This window comes from Balaenoptera acutorostrata, chromosome 7 (genome assembly GCF_949987535.1).
Source record: "Balaenoptera acutorostrata chromosome 7, mBalAcu1.1, whole genome shotgun sequence".
Classification (NCBI taxonomy): Eukaryota; Metazoa; Chordata; class Mammalia; order Artiodactyla; family Balaenopteridae; genus Balaenoptera; species Balaenoptera acutorostrata.
This window is the reverse complement of record NC_080070.1, coordinates 88,933,137-88,950,290: the sequence shown is the minus strand read 5'-3', so window position 1 is coordinate 88,950,290 and position 17,154 is coordinate 88,933,137. Positions and strand designations below refer to the sequence as shown.

The 17,154-nt window shown below is 37.9% G+C and overlaps 1 long non-coding RNA gene across 1 annotated transcript in view; it reads left to right on the top strand.

Moving 5' to 3' along the window:
- The window catches only part of LOC130708631 (uncharacterized), a 41,331-nt gene extending 26,980 nt beyond the window's left edge, over nt 1-14,351 (top strand). Inside the window, exons 2-3 of the long non-coding RNA XR_009008906.1 lie at nt 5,290-5,398; nt 13,417-14,351. This is a non-coding gene — a long non-coding RNA (uncharacterized LOC130708631). The remainder of the gene's footprint in view (nt 1-5,289; nt 5,399-13,416) is intronic.
- The last annotated feature ends 2,803 nt before the right edge of the window (nt 14,352-17,154 follow it).

Below are 17,154 nucleotides of genomic sequence, written 5' to 3'. Positions count from 1 at the left end.
CCAGTAGTGGGATTGCTGTGTCATATGGTAGTTCTATTTTTAGTTTTTTAAGGAACCTCCGTACTGTTCTCGATAGTGGCTGTATCAATTTACACTCCCACCAATGGTGCAAGAGGGTTCCCTTTTTTCCACACCTCTGCAGCATTTATTGTTTGTAGATTTTTTTGATGATGGCCATTCTTACCTGTGTGTGGTGATACCTCATTGTAATTTCGAGTTGCATTTCTCTAATGATCAGTGATGTTGAGCATTCTTTCATGTGTTTGTTGGCAATCTGTATATCTTCTTTGGAGAAATGTCTATTTAGGTCTTCTGCCCATTTATGGATTGGGTTGTTTGTTTGTTTGTTTGTTTTGATATTGAGCTGCATGGGCTGCTTTTAAAGTTTGGAGATTAATCCTTTGTCAGCTGCTTCGTTGGCAAATATTTTCTCCCATTCTGAGGGTGGCCTTTTCGTCTTGTTTACCTTTTCCTTTGCTGTGCAAAAGCTTTTAAGTCTCCTTAGGTCTCATTTGTTTATGTTTCTTTTTGATTTCCGTTTTCTAGGAGGTGGGTCAAAAAGGATCTTGCTGTGATTGATGTCATAGAGTGTTCTGCCTGTGTTTTCCTCTAATAAGAGTTTGATAGTGTCTGGCCTTACATTTAGGTCTTTAATCCATTTTGAGTTTATTTTTGTGTATGGTGTTAGGGAGTCTTCTAATTTCATTCTTTTACCAGTAGCTGTCCAGTTTTCCCAGCACCACTTATTGAAGAGGCTGTGATTTCTCCATTGTATATTCTTGCCTCCTTTATCAAAAATAAGGTGACCATATGTGTATGGGTTTATGTCTGGGCTTTCTCTCCTGTTCCATTGCTCTATATTTCTGGTTTTGTGCCAGTACCATCCTGTCTTGACTACTGTAGCTTTGTAGTATTGTCTGAAGTCAGGGAGCCTGATTCCTCCAGCTCTGTTTTTCTTCTCAAGATTGCTTTGGCTGTTCGGGGTCTTTTGTGTTTCCATACAAATTGTGAATTTTTTTTGTTCTAGTTCTCTGAAAAATTCCATTGGTAGTTTGATAGGGATTGCATTGAATCTGTAGATTGCTTTGGGTAGTAGAGTCATTTTCACAATGTTGATTCTTCCAATCCAAGAACATGGTATATCTCTGTATCTGTTTGTGTCATCTTTGATTTCTTTCATCAGTGTCTTATAGTTTGTTGAGTAAACGTCTTTTGTCTCCTTAGGTAGGTTTATTCCTAGGTATTTTATTCTTTGTGTTGCAGTGGTAAATGGGAGTGTTTCCCTAATTTCTCTTTCAGAATTTTCATCTTTAGTGTATAGGAATGAAAGAGATATCTGTACATTAATTTTGTATCCTGCAACCTTACCAGTTCTTTGATTAACTCTAGTAGGTTTCTGGTAGCATCTTTAGGATTCTCTATGTATAGTATCATGTCATCTGCAAACAGTGAGAGCTTAACTTCTTCTTTTCCGATTTGGATTCCTTTTATTTCTTTTTCTTCTCTGATTGCTGTAGCTAAAAATTCCAAAAGTGTGTGGAATAATAGTGGTGAGAGTGGGCAACCTTGTCTTGTTCCTGATCTTGGTGGAAATGGTTTCACTTTTTCACCATTGAGAACGTTGCTGGCTGTGGGTTTGTCATATATGGCCTTTATTATGTTGAGGAAAGTTCCCTCTATGCCTACTTTCTGGAGGGTTTTTATGATAAATGGGTGTTTAATATTGTCAAAAGCATTTTCTGCATCTATTGAGATGACCATATGGTTTTTATCCTTCAGTTTTTTAATATGGTGTATCACATTGATTTGCATGTATTGAAGAATCCTTGCATCCCTGGGATAAACCCCACTCGATCATGGTGTATGATCCTTTTAAGGCACTGTTGGATTCTGTTTGCTAGTATTGTGCAGTGGATTTTTGCAGCTATGTTCATCAGTGATATTGACCTGTAGTTTTCTTTCTTTGTGACATCTTTGTCTGGTTTTGGTGTCAGGGAGATGGTGGTCTCATAGAATAAGTTTGGGAGATTTCCTCCCTCTGCTATATTTTGGAAGAGTTTGAGAAGGATAGGTGTTAACTCTTCTCTAAATATTTGATAGAATTTGCCTGTGAAGCCATCTGGTCCTGGGCTTTTGTTTGTTGGAAGATTTTTAATCACAGTCTCAAGTTCAGTGCTTGGGATTGGTTTGTTTGTAGTTTCTATTTCTTCCTGGTTCAGTCTTGGAAGGTTGTGCTTTTCTAAGAATTTGTCCATTTCTTCCAGGTTGTCCATTTTATTGGCATATAGTTGCTTGCAGTAATCTCTCATGATCCTTTGTATGTCTGCAGTGTCAGTTGTTACTTCTCCTTTTTCATTTGTAATTCTATTGATTTGAGTCGTCTCCCTTTTTTTCTTGATGAGTCTGGCTAATGGTTTATCAATTTTGTTTATCTTCTCAGAGAACCAGCTTTTAGTTTTTTTTTGATCTTTGCTGTTGTTTCCTTCATTTCTTTTTCATTTATTTCTGGTCTGATCTTTAGGATGTCTTTCCTCTGCTGACTTTGTTTTTTTTTTTTTCTTTCTTTCTCTAATTGCTTTGGGTGTAAGGTTAGCTTGTTTATTTGAGATATTTCTTGTTTCTTGAGGTAGGATTGTATTGCTATAAACTTCTCTCTTAGAACTGCTCTTGCTGCATCCCATAGGTTTTGGGTCTTCATGTTTTCATTGTCATTTGTTTCTAGGTATTTTTTAATTTCCTCTTTGATTTCTTCAGTGATGTCTTGGTTATTAAGTAGTGTATTGTTGAGCGTCCATGTGTTTCTATTTTTTACAGATTTTTTTCCTGTAATTGATATCTAGTCTGATAGCATTGTGGTCGGAAAAGATACTTGATACGATTTCAATTTTCTTATATTTACCAAGGCTTGATTTGTGACCCAAGATATGGTCTATCCTGGAGAATGTTCCAGGAGCACTTGAGAAAAAGTGTATTCTGTTGTTTTTGGATGGAATGTCCTATAAATATCAATTAAGTCCATCTTGTTTAATGTATCATTTAAAGCTTGTGTTTCCTTATTTATTTTCATTGTGGATGATCTGTTCATTGGTGAAAGAGGGGTGCTAAAGTCCCCTACTATGATTGTGTTACTGTCGATTTCCCCTTTTATGGCTGTTAGCATTTGCCTTATGTATTGAGGTGCTCCTATGTTGGGTGCATAAATATATACAATTGTTATATCTTCTTCTTGGATTGATCCCTTGATCATTATGTAGTGTCCTTCTTTGTCTCCTGTAATAGTCTTTATTTTAAAGTCTTTTTTGTCTGATATGAGAATTGCTACTCTAGCTTTCTTTTGATTTCCATTTGCATGGAATATCTTATTCCATCCCCTCACTTTCCATCTGTATGTGTCCCTATGTCTGAAGTGGGTCTCTTGTAGACCACATACATACCGGTCGTGTTTTCGGATCCATTCAGCCAGTCTATGTCTTTTGGTTGGAGCATTTAATCCATTTACATTTAAGGTAATTATTGATATGTATGTTCTTATTACCATTTTCTTAATTGTTTTGGGTTTCTTATTGTAGGTCTTTTCCTTCTCTTGTGTTTCCTGCCTAGAGAAGTTCCTTTAGCATTTGTTGTAAAGCGGGTCTGGTGGTGCTGAATTCTCTTAGCTTTTGCTTGTCTGTAAAGGTTTTAATTTCTCTGTCGAATCTGAACGAGATCCTTGGTGGGTCGAGTAATCTTGGTTGTAGCTTTTCCCCTTTCATTACTTTAAATATGTCCTGCCAGTCCCTTCTGGCTTGCAGAGTTTCTGCTGAAAGTTCAGCTGTTAACCTTATGGGGATTCCCTTGTATGTTATTTGTTGTTTTTCCCTTGCTGCTTTTAATATTTTTCTTTGTATTTAATTTTTGATAGTTTGATTAATATATGTTTTGGCATGTTTCTCCTTGGGTTTATCTTGTATGGGACTCCCTGCGCTTCCTGGACTTGATTAACGATTTCCTTTCCCATATTAGGGAAGTTTTCAACTATAATCTCTTTAAATATTTTCTCAGTGTCTTTCTTTTTCTCTTCTACTTCTGGGACCCCTATATTCAAATGTTGGTGCATTTAATGTTTTCCCAGAGATGTCTCAGATTGTCCTCAATTCTTTTCATTCTTTTTTCTTTATTTTGCTTTGCAGTAGTTATTTCCACTATTTTATCTTCCAGGTCATTTATCCATTCTTCTGCCTCAGTTATTCTGCTATTGTTTCCTTCTAGAGAATTTTTAATTCCATTTATTGTGTTGTTCATCATTGTTTGTTTGCTCTTTAGTTCTTCTAGGTCCTTGTTAAACGTTTCTCGTCTATTCTGCATTCCAGTTGCAAGATTTGGGATCATCTTTACTATCATTACTCTGAATTCTTTTTCAGGTAGACTGCCTATTTCCTCCACATTTGTTTGGTCTGGTGGGTTTTTACCTTGCTCCTTCATCTGCTGTGTGTTTCTGTGTCTTCTCATTTGGCTTTGGGGACTGTGTTTGGGGTCTCCTTTTCAGAGGCTGCAGATTCGTAGTTCCCGTTGTATTTGGTGTCTGCCCCCAGTGGCTAAGGTTGGTTCAGTGGGTTGTGTAGGCTTTCTGATGGAGGGGACTGGTGCCTGTGTTCTGGTGGGTGTGTCTGGATCTTGTCTTTCTGGTGGACAGATCCGCATCTGGTGGTGTGTTTTGGGGTGTCTGTGACCTTATTGTGATTTTCGGCAGCCTCTCTGCTAATGGGTGGGCCTTCATTCCTGTCTTGCTAGTTGTTTGGCATGGGATGTCCAGCACTGGATCTTGCTGGTCTCTGAGTGGAGCTGGGTCTTAGCGTTGAGATGGATATCTCTGGGAGAGCTTTCACCATTTGATATTACAAGGTGCCAGAGGTCTCTGGTAGACCAATGTCCTGAACTCGGCTCTCCCACCTCAGAGGCACAGGCTTGACACCCGGCTGGAGCACCAAGACCCTGTCAGCCACACAGCTGGGGGTGAGAGCAAGAGGTAGCTTTGGTACATCTCAAAGACCACCAATGAGGTTCACTGACCATTTTCTCTCCAGAAGTGAAGAAAACAAAATTCAGACTTTGGCTAGTCAGCCACTTTGGTAGCCAGCCTCCAAGATGGACCTAATTATCCCCTAATTATCTCCCAGTCTTCATGTACCAGTGTGGCTCCTCGCACTTGAAAAGGGTTGACTGTTTAACTAATAAGAAATTGCAGAAATGACAAAGTGCAGCTTCCAAAGTTATAAAAGACATTGCAGCTTCTGCTTTGGTTTCTGCTAGATCACTCATCCTGGGGTAAGCCAGCTGCCATGTCATGAGGACACTCAAGCAGCCCTAAGGAGAGATCCATGTGGCAAGGAACTGAGGCCTCTTACCTACAGCCACGTGAGTGAGTCATCTCAGAAGTCAAAAGATTTAATTTTTTTTAAATTTTTGGTTGTGTTGGGTCTTCGTTGCTGCACAGGTTTTCTCCAGTTGTTACTAGAGAAGCAGGGGTTACTCATCGTTGTGGTGCATGGGCTCTAGGTGCATGGGCTTCAGTAGTTGTGTCATGCAGGCTCAATAGTTGTTGCTTGCAGGCTCTAGAGCACAGGCTCAGTACTTGTGGCACACGGGCTTAGTTGCTCTGCGGCATGTGGGATCTTCCCAGACCAGGGATGGAACCCCTATTCCCTGCATTGGCAGGCAAATTCTTACCCACTGTGCCACCAGGGAAGTCCAGTGTGCTCTTTCTTAAACCTAGTCTGTTTTCATTATTTTCTATCTTAACGATTCTGTATTAAAGAAAAAAAAAATAATACTCCTTTCTACCCCCTCCTCTTTGAGGATTATATATGAAGAAGTATGTCTTATTTATTAACCTCAAATTTTCACCTTACTTTTAAGAAGTAATCACAATGTCAAGTATTTAATACTTTTCACTTCCACCTTGAAAAGCATGGATATTAAAGTGCTAATACAATTACCTTCCCTGGTCTATCTTCTTTAGTTTTTGTTATGTATAAAAAACAACGAAAAACATGCATGGTTTGTAAGGAAATGACCAATTTCAGAAAATGCAGCATCTGAATACACTCTAAACATAGCTTCTAGATAAAGACACAGAAAATTGCCAGATACTCAGAGGCCCCCTGGTCCCATTCTAGTGACTCCCCTTAAGGTTTAATATTGTTCTGGTATCTAACAAAAAGATAACTTTACCTGTATTTTGTATTTTATATAAGTGTTATGGCACAGTAAAATCACTTTTGGATTGGGCTTTTTTATTTTATGTTGTTTGTGAATATGCCTATATGGTTGCCTGTTGTTGTGATCATGCATTGCCACTGTTGCATAGGATACCATAGTGTAAATATTTAGCTATTAATTAATTTATTCCAATGTGTATTACAATATGAGTGATTTTCAGTTTGTGTCTATTGAGAACAGCACTGGTATATAAATTCTAGAACTTGAGCTTTGGTGGTGTGTGTCTAAATTATTGTTCAGTATACACGTAGTAGTAAAATTTTCGAGTCATAGCTTTCTTGTGTTTATCTTTTTAGATATTTCTAAATATTTTCAAAACATTTGTATGATTTTTCTTCTTCAGCAGCAGTGAATGAGATTCAAGGATTATACACATTCTTGTCAAACTTGATAATACCTGTCATTTTCATTTGAACTTTCTGGTTGGTGAGTGATAATTCCAGGTATCACGCTTTTGCATTTAATTGACTACTAAGAAGCCGAGCATCTTTTGATATGTTTACATAACATTCTGTACTCTCTTTTTTGAAATATCTTTTGGTATATTTCCCCCATTTTGCTATTCCATTATCTTCTTATTGAAGACTTCCTTTTTCTTAACATCTGAAGACTTCTTATTTAGGAGTTTTTAATACATGCTTGAGATGAGTTCTTCTCTCTTTCTGTCTCTCCTTCTCTTTCTTTAGATGAGTGTCAGTTTTTAATGTTAATAACATCTAATTTGTTATTTTCCTCTTTATTTATTTAGTCTTATTTCTATTTATTTATGTAGTCTTCTTACCTGTAGCAGAACACATTATTTATTCTAAACCACAAATACGTTTTCATTTCTTCAATAAATGTAATTATTAAGCTTTAAATTTAAGTTAACTTTCTAAACGAAATATGTTGTATCATAGTGAGTATTAATTTTTCTATGACAGCTGAAAGGTTACATTTATTCAGAAAATGTTGTATCAGCTTTCTTTTCATTTGCTCCTACTTCTCATTGATTCACAGTGGTAAACATCACTTCATCCATGGATCTGACTTTTCTCTGATTTCTCATGGTCATTCTCACTAATTCGTCTTGCCTCCTGAAATCTTTAGCAATCCCATTATTCCACAGAAGCAAAAACCTTCCTTGGGCCTTTTTCCTCAGAAGATTGATTATTCCCACATTTTAAAGGGGAGATTGCAATAAGTTAGGAGAAAATGCCACAAGGGTCTCTCATTTTTTTTTCACATCCTGTATCAGCCTCTGCTTGCACTCTCTGTTCACAGATATTTGTGCAACACATTGATGGAAGATGCCACTTGTTTCTCTCCTTGGGGAAAAGACAGATTAATTACCTAACAAATAAAATAAAGAGAGTGTCTTGCTCTTTTCAAATGTTGGACAGGATTGCTTGCTTCCTAATTTAAATGTTTCAGGTGACTGAAGCTTAAGATTCCTAAGCTTTAATCCATACTTGCACCATGCACAGCACCCAACAGGAGACCTTTACATAACCCCATGAGACACTTGTGTGCAAGTGGAACAGATAAAAATATAAAACTATTGCTGTCTTTTTGTGTCATAAAAATGATTTTTTGTCTCATTTAAAATATTTTTTTCTAAAATCTAAAAACGTGTCAGGCTAAAATATTGTTATTTCAAATATGGTAAAATCGAAGACCCTTCAAATTTCTTTCCAGTTTTGTTGATGATGGGATGCCGTCAGAGATATGACTTCATTAAACACAATAGGTAAGATTCCTTCATAAGCCTGATTGGGGAATATGAAAATAAACCCCAGAAAAATCTGGACATTTTCTAGTTCTCAAATATTGGTTAAGATGGTAGAAAGGGCCCTTCATTGTCCTATATGTTAATGCAGATCAATTGTGAGAGGTGGGGATAAAACAAGCAGCCTAAATATCCTTTATGTTTGTTGTACTACTAGTAGAAAGAGGAAGGGTCAACATGTCACCATGGTTGATATAGCAAATAAGCTGCTTGAAACTACACAGAAATGTACCTGCTTGTATTTTCTGTGCAGTTACCCTCTCTTTTGGTGTGCCCAAAATTATGTACCAACTCCAGCAGCATTAAGCAGAAATCCAAAGAAATCTATTCTTTGGAATTATGAGGAAGGGAAGAGTCAAACATTTTATAACATGCTCTATACAAGGATACACGTCACCATCCTTATCTATGTCATGCCATGCATGGAGGGTCAGTAGTTTCAGGGGATTCTGGAAGCACCAAGCTCTGTGGGGTTAATCACAGTTGCATTCATGGGCAGTAAAAGAGAAGGGCCTTATCTTGGTCACTTTCTCAATGCTAGTAGCTACAAAAAGAAGAGGATAGCAGACATCTTAGGGAGAAGAACCAACATTAAATGAAATGTCCTAATTACTCTAGGCAACCTCTCATGGTGGCCTCCCATAGCTCCTCAAATCCCTACATACTTGCACAAGGGATAGTGTAATATTACTGGAGTGTCTGACTGCAGATTAACATTATTTTTGTTGAAAAAAATAAAAATAGGTTCAAGTGATAGGGTTTGAAAAGGGTTCACAGTGTGAGGGAAACTAATGTAACAATGTGGACAGAACCCTTTGGATGGATTCATCATGTTTTTCTTTTTTTTTTGCTGCTTCAGAATCTGTAGTAGCGATTGGTGTGTTCCATGATACATCCCCACTTCTTATAAGTTTTAGATGGAATACCCCATTAGGAAGAAGTGCACGTAAGGAAGATTAGTGAGTCAAACTCCTCTGCCCTCTGTCAGCAGTGGGTGCAAAGGGATTTAGACCAAGTGCTTTCATCCTTTGATTTGCAAAGTTTTCACTATATGAATGATGTTTTGTTTGTTTGCAGGTCAGGAACCTTGGTCTCAATATCCCTGTTTAAAAAGTGTTATCACGTGTCTGCCAGAAAGAATTGCTGATGATACTGGGAAAAATTGAGAGTTATCCTTAACAATTAAGGGTTTTGTAGCAACATGGATGGACCTAGAGATTGGTATACTGAGTGAAGCAAGTCAGACACAGAAAGACAGATATCATATGATATTGCTTATATGAGGAATCTAAAAAAGAAAAACAAAGGTACAAATGAACTTATTTACACAACAGAAATAGAATCATGGATATAGAAAACAAACTTATGGTTACCAGGGGATAAGTGGGGAAGGTATAAATTGGGAGATTGGGACTGACTTATACACACTACTATATATAAAATAGATAAGTATTGATAAAGACCTGCTTTATAGCACAGGGAACTCTACTCAGTGGTCTGTACTGGCATATACGGAAAAAGAATCTTATAAAAAAAAACAAGGGTTTTGGGATTATATAATAAATATAAATGTGCAAACCTTTAACATGAAAGGAAAAATCAGTTAACTCTGTGGTCCCTGTTATGGTGTAAATATTTTGTACCTCTAATTTTAAAATTTTGAAACCCAGCTCCCATGTTGATGGTATTAGGAGGTGGGGCTTTTGGGAGGTGATTAGGTTATGAGGCCAGAGACCTCAAACATGGGATTAGTGACCTAATAAATGTAGCACACAGAAGATCTTATGCCCATTCCATGATTTCATTGCCGAGCGAGAAGACCCACATTATGAACCAGAAATTGGTCCCTCGCCAGACACTAAGTCAGCTGGCAACTTGTTCTTTTTTAAAAAAAGAGATTAATTAGATAATTAATTAATTAATTTTTTGGCTGTGTTGGGTCTTTGGTGCGGTGCGCGGGCTTCTCATTGAGTGGCTTCTCTTGTTGCGGAGCACGGGCTCGAGGCGTGTGGGTTTCAGTAGTTGTGGCTCAGGGGCTCAGTAGTTGTGGCCTGTGGACTCTAGAGCACAGGCTCAGTATTTGTGGTGCACGGGCTTAGTTGTTCCATGGCATGTGGGATCTTCCTGGACCAGGGCTCGAGCCCTTGTACCCTTTATTGGTAGGCAGATTCTTAACCACTGCACCTCCAGGGAAGCCCCTGGTTACTTGTTCTTGAACTTTTCAGCCTCAGCAATTATGAGAAAACAAAAATATTCTGTTGTTTATAAAATACCAAGTCTCTCGTATTTTGTTTTAGCAGTCAAAGAGCTGGCTGAGGAGAAATATCTGTGAGCTTGAAGACATATCAGGAGAAACCTTTAAATCTCAAAAGAAAAGAGAAAATGGGCAGGAAAGAAATCAACAGAACAGAGTAATCAATAATTGTGGAACAATGAAAAATGCTGTGACCTATACATAATGGGTATAGCAGGAGGAGAATAAAGATAATAAAGAACAGAAAATATTTTTTAAAAATGACTGAGAATCTCCCCAAATGAATGTCTGACACTAAATCCACAACATCCAAACTTGGAAGAACATATGAATAGTAAAGAAAACTGACCAATATCTCTCAGGAACATCAATGCAAAAATCCTCAACAAAATATTACCAAATTGAATCCAACAATATTTTGAGAGAATTTTATATCATGAATGAGAGGAAATAATCCCAGGTATGAAAGGCTGGTTCAACATTCTAGAATCAAATAATTATATCCATCATATCAACACCTTAAAGACAATCATTAGCATATCAATAGATTCAGAAGACCTTTGAAAAAATCTAACACCCATTCTTCATAAAAACTCTCAGTTAAAGAAATAGACTGGAGCTTTCTCAAGTTGATAACAAAGATTTACAGGAAACTTTTATCTTACATCATGATTAATGGTCAAAACCATGAAGCTTTTCCACTAAGTTCAGGTAAAAGCAAGGATGTCCCCTTTCATGACTCCTTTTCCATATTTTACTCCAAGTCCTTGCTAATGCAATAAGGCACGAAAATAAATAAAACAAATACAGATTGGGTAGAAAAAAATGAAAGCAACCTAAATAAAATGTGGACCAATATACTTTATGGACACCTCACCAAAGAAAATAGACACTATGCATATAAGTATACAGAAGAATAATCCAGATTACATGCTGCCATGAAAAAGCAAATTAAAAATACAATTACAGGGCTTCCCTGGTGGCGCAGTGGTTGAGAATCTGCCTGCTAATGCAGGGGACACGGGTTCGAGCCCTGGTCTGGGAAGATCCCACATGCCACGGAGCAGCTGGGCCCGTGAGCCACAATTGCTGAGCCTGCGCGTCTGGAGCCTGTGCCCCGCGACGGGAGGGGCCGCGATAGAGAAAGGCCCGCGCACCGCGATGAAGAGCGGTCCCCGCACCGCGATGAAGAGTGGCCCCCGCTTGCCGCAACTGGAGAAAGCCCTCGCACGAACCGAAGACCCAACACAGCCAAAAATAAATAAATAAATAAATAAATCAATAAATAAGAAAATCCTTAAAAAAAAAAAAAAAAAGAAAAATACAATTACATACCACTATGTAACACTTAGAATGGCTAAAATGTGAACAATGACAAGAACAAATTCTGTAGGAGATGTGGAACAATAGGAAATGTCATTTGTCATTGGTGGAAATGAAAAATAATACAGCTACTTTGGTAGTCTGATTGACAGTTGCTAGAATATTGAGCATTCCCTTACTGTACAATCCATCAAGTGTTCTCATGGATATTTACTGAAAGTAGTTTAAAACATACTTCCAGAGGAAAACCTGCATATGGATATTTATAGCACCTAATTCAATATTGCCAAAATGTGAATGAAACTAAGGTGTCCTCCAATAGGTGAATGAAATGATATAGTATTAATATATTCTGGGAATGGGATAATATTGAGCACTAAAAAAGTAAGCTATCAAGCCATATAAAGAGATGGGAATTCTTTTTTTTTTCTTTTGAAATATAGGTGATTTTCTTTATTTTGAAATTTAAATTTTATTGGAGTACAGTTGATTTACAATGTTGTGTTCATTTCAGCTGCACAGCAAGTGATTCAGTTACACATATGCATATATTCATTCTTTTTCAGATTCTTTTCTGATAACGGTGTTCCCAGAATACTGAGTAGAGCTCCCTGTGCTATACAGTAGGTCCTTGTTGCTTATCTGTTATATATAGTAGTATTCGTATGTTTACCCCAAGCTCCTGATTTATCCCTACCCCCCACCTCTCCCCTTTGGTAACCATAAGTTTGTTTTCCAAGTCTGTGAGTCTGCCTCTGTTTTGTAAGTTAGTTCCTTTGTATCAATTTTTAGCTGCCACCTAGAAGTGATATCATCCAATATTTGTCTTACTCTGTCTGACTTACTTCACTTAGGACAATCATCTCTAGGTCCATCCATGTTACTGCAACTGGCATTATTTTCTTCTATTTTATGGCTGAGTCATATTCCATTATATATATGTATCACATATTCTTTACCTATATTCATATGTTGATGGACATTTTGGTTGCTTCCATGTCTTCGCTATTGTAAAGAGTGTTGCAGTGAACATTGGGGAAGATGTGTCTTTTCGATTTATGCTTTCCTCCAGATATGCACACAGGAGTGAACTTGCTGGATCATCTGGTAGCTCTATTTTATTTTATTTTACTTCATTTCATTTCAATTTCAATTTTTTTGGAATAGAGTTGATTTACAATGTTGTGTTACTTTCTGCTGCACAGCACAGTGAAGCAGTTATACATATATCCAATCCTTTTTGGATTCCTTTCCCATACAGGTCATTACAGAGTATTGAGTAGAGTTCCCTGTGCTATACAGTAAGCCCTTATTTGTTATCTCTTTTATATATAGTGGTGTGTATATGTCAATCCCAATTTCCAATTTATCCCTCCCACCTCCCCTTACTCTGGTAACCTCCATTCTGTGCTCCATAGTGGCTCTTACCAATTGGCATTGCCACCGATAGCATAGAATTGGTGGCACATTGGTTAAGAATCTGCCTGCCACTTCAGGGGACACAGGTTCGAGCCCTGGCCCGGGAAGATCTCACATGCCACAGAACAAGTAAGCCCATGCACCACAACTACTCAGTCTGCGCTCTAGAGCCCACGAGCCACAACTACTGAAGCCTGTGTGCCTACAGCTTGTGCTCCACAACAAGAGAAGCCACCACAAAGAGAAGGCTTCGTACCACAACGATGAGTAGCCCCCGCTTGCTGCAACTATAGAAAAGCCGCGCGCAGCAACGAAGACCCAACGCAGATTAAAAAAAAAATAAGTAGTAGGTTTCTCTTTTTTCCACACCCTCTGAAGCATTTCTTGTTTGTAGACATTGTGATGATGGCTATTCTGAGTGGTTCCAGGTGATACTTCTTTGTACATCTGATTTGCATTTGTCTAACATAAAGCAATGGTGAGTATTTTCATATGTGCTCTTTTTTTTGAACAGTGTCAGTAAGATTTATCCCTTGAAAAAGGGTTATTGAAAGGTTGCCTTGTTTTGAAGTCTACTTCGATTACCTACCCCAAGACATTTTTTGAGGGCTGTTGTCATTTACAGCTCCCCAGGCATTGTGAATATGAAGTGCGTATAAGGTCCAGTTTTAGAATTGTTGTTATGGGAAACAGAAGGCGGCAGGATTTCTCCTGTCCCTCTCTGGTTACTGACACAACCTTAGATGTAGGGCAAGTCCTGTTCTTGGGTATTAAATTAGAGTGGAATGTGCCTGACCAAACGTGGAAGGGCTTCTGTCCCATTCCTTCTTCCCCCTTACATTTCATCCCCCGAACAAGTATAAACGCCTGCAAAATCACCTGTTGAGGGTGCTGTCTTGTAGAGTGGGATGACCCTTATGAAGGAGTCGGGAGGTCAGAACCCAAACACCAGGATATGTTGAGAGCAGGTGATTTTCCAAATGTCATCCAGCCCAGAGAGTCCACCATCCTTTGGGTGTCAGAGGGTTGGTTTAGTAGTATGAGGGCACACTTAGATCTGGAGATAGTGATCCCATGCAGAGGGGACCAGGTACTGCATGTTCAAGGGGGGCGAATGAGCTGGCATATCCTCCCGAGGTCCTCAGGCCCACAACAGTCCAGCCTTGGGACCAAATTGTGTCTGTGTCCAGGGATGTGACACTAGTACGTTCACTGCGACTAAACAAATTTAGTGATCATTTTTCTTTTCTTTAATTTAATTTTAAATTTATAATGGAGTATATAGTTGATTTATCATGTTGTGTTCATTTTTGACATACACCAACATGATTCATTTATACAGAGATAACTATATATTCTTTTTAGAATTATTTTCCCATTGAGGTTACTAAAGGGTGTTGAGAAGAGTTCCAAGTGCTCTACAGCAGGTCCATGTTGATTACAAGTTTTCTCTCTGTAAATATGTATATACTAACTCCAACCTCATGATTTATGCCTCCAACACACCTTTCCAGTTTGGTAACCATAAGTTTGTGTTCTAAGTCTGGGACTCTGTTTCTGTGTTGTAAGATAGTACCTTTCTGAAACATTTATATTAACATATTTCCATACATATTTCCATACAAATACAAATATAAGATTTTTAGAAATTTCATGTAATGTCTGAAACATTTATATTAACATATTTCCATACAAATAACCCAATGAAAGTTTAGTATTAGTTGTTTTGTTTGTTTTTTTATACTGCAGGTTCTTATTAGGCATCAGTTTTATACACATCAGTGTATACATGTCAATCCCAATCGCCCAATTCAGCACACCACCATCCCCACCTCACCGCAGTTTTCCTCCCTTGGTGTCCATATGTCCATTCTCTACATCTGTGTCTCAACTTCTGCCCTGCAAACTGGCTCCTCTGTACCATTTTTCTAGGTTCCACATACATGCATTAATATACGATATTTGTTTTTCTCTTTCTGACTTACTTCACTCTGTATGACAGTCTCTAGATCCATCCACGTCTCAACAAATGACTCAATTTCGTTCCTTTTTAGGGCTGAGTAATATTCCATTGTATATATGTACCACATCTTCTTTATCCATTCGTCTGTCGATGGGCATTTAGGTTGCTTCCATGACCTGGCTATTGTAAATAGTGCTGCAATGAACATTCGGGTGCATGTGTCTTTTTGAATTACGGTTTTCTCTGGGTATATGCCCAGTAGTGGGATTGCTGGGTCATATGGTAATTCTATTTTTAGTTTTTTAAGGAACCTCCATATTGTTCTCCATAGTGGCTGTATCAATTTACATTCCCACCAACAGTGCAAGAGGGTTCCCTTTTCTCCACACCCTCTCCAGCATTTGTTGTTTGTAGGTTTTCTGATGATGCCCATTCTAACAGGAGTGAGGTGATACCTCATTGTAGTTTTGATTTGCATTTCTCTAATAATTAGTGATGTTGAGCATCTTTTCATGTGCTTCGTGGCCGTCTGTATGTCTTCTTTCGAGAAATGTCTATTTAGGTCTTCTGCCCATTTTTGGATTGGGGTGTTTGTTTCTTTGATATTGAGCTGAATGAGCTGTTTATATATTTTGGAGATTAATCCTTTGTCCGTTGATTCATTTGCAAATATTTTCTCCCATTCTGAGGGTTGTCTTTTCGTTTCAGACATTACAGGAAACTTCTAAAAATCTTATATGTTCTGGTATAATGTTATAAGTAATAATCCTAGTTATTACTTTAAAATGTATATCTCAGAAATAACTAATTTTCTTGTCAACTGCATTATTATGAACTTTCATCAAATCTTTAACCATGGTCATTTTTAAGTCTTTTGTCATTTACAAACAGTTCTGGGTGTACTCTGATGATTTTGCAAATATGTTCCTATAAAAGGGTTCCATCTTCAAGAAATTCATGGAAAAGACTCTGACAAGTACAGGTTTCTGGTAACTGACTGTACTGCTGAACTGAATTAATAAGCATTTTCAGAACTCTAATGAAAAACTGATGAACTCATAAAAGTGCTAACAAAAGTTCAAGATGGAAAAAAAAAATTACATGGGACTGAGTGAACTGATGAGGATGAGTATAATTTTTGTGACTTTATGTCTGAATTAAAAAAAAATCCCACAAGGACTCAGAGGCAAAGAATATACAAATCAATTTTCACTGCAAAGTAAAGGAGCTGTTACAGTGGAGGATTACTGGACTGAATGTCAATATTATGACATACTATGAGTGTGTTTCATGTTTGGTAATTGCAATCATTGTTGCTTTTGTTGTGGTCATCCATGTACAATGCTTGGTGTCAGTCTATTTATCTCTTGTAAAAATAAAATACAGTGTGTGTGTGTAAAAAAAAAAAAAAGATAGTACCTTTCTATCAATTTTTAGATTCCACCGGTAAGTAATATCATATGATATTTTTCATTGCCTGATTTATGACACTTAGTATGAATGTATGTAGGTCCTTCTGAGTGGCCCTAAATGGCCTTATTTCATTCACTTCATGGCTGAGTAATATTCCATTGTACATATCTACCATAATTCCTTTATCCATTCTTCCTTCCAAGGACTTTTAGGTAGCTTCCGAGTAGAGGCTCTTGTAAACAGGGTTGCATAAATTTTAGAGTGCCTGGGTCCTGTCAATTTACGTTTCTTCCAAGATACAGGCCCAGGAGTGGACGCGCCATATGCTCTGAAGCTCTGGTGTTTAGATTTTTAAGGAATCACCACCCACTTCTCCAGAGTGGCTGTTAGCAATTTACATTCCCACCATCAGCTTGTCAGGGTTCCCTTTTCTCCACGCCCTGTCCTGCATTTCAGGTTTTACAGTTTGTGAGGTTGGCCATTCTGACTGGTGCGAAGTGATATCGCTTTGTAGTATTAATTTACATTGCCCGCCTGTTTTGTTGGCCAAAAATGGAGTAAGGGTTTTTCCTGAATATATTAAGGAATAACGCATACGGCCTTTTTGGCAAACTGCATCATTGGCGATGTTCAGCAGCTTTGCATGTGCTTTAATGACGAGTGCAAACTACCCCTTGAAATCCCTTTCCTGCAATTCTGCTTTGCTTACAAGGCCTTTACGAATACTTGGCTCAAGAAATGACTCCATTAGAGGTG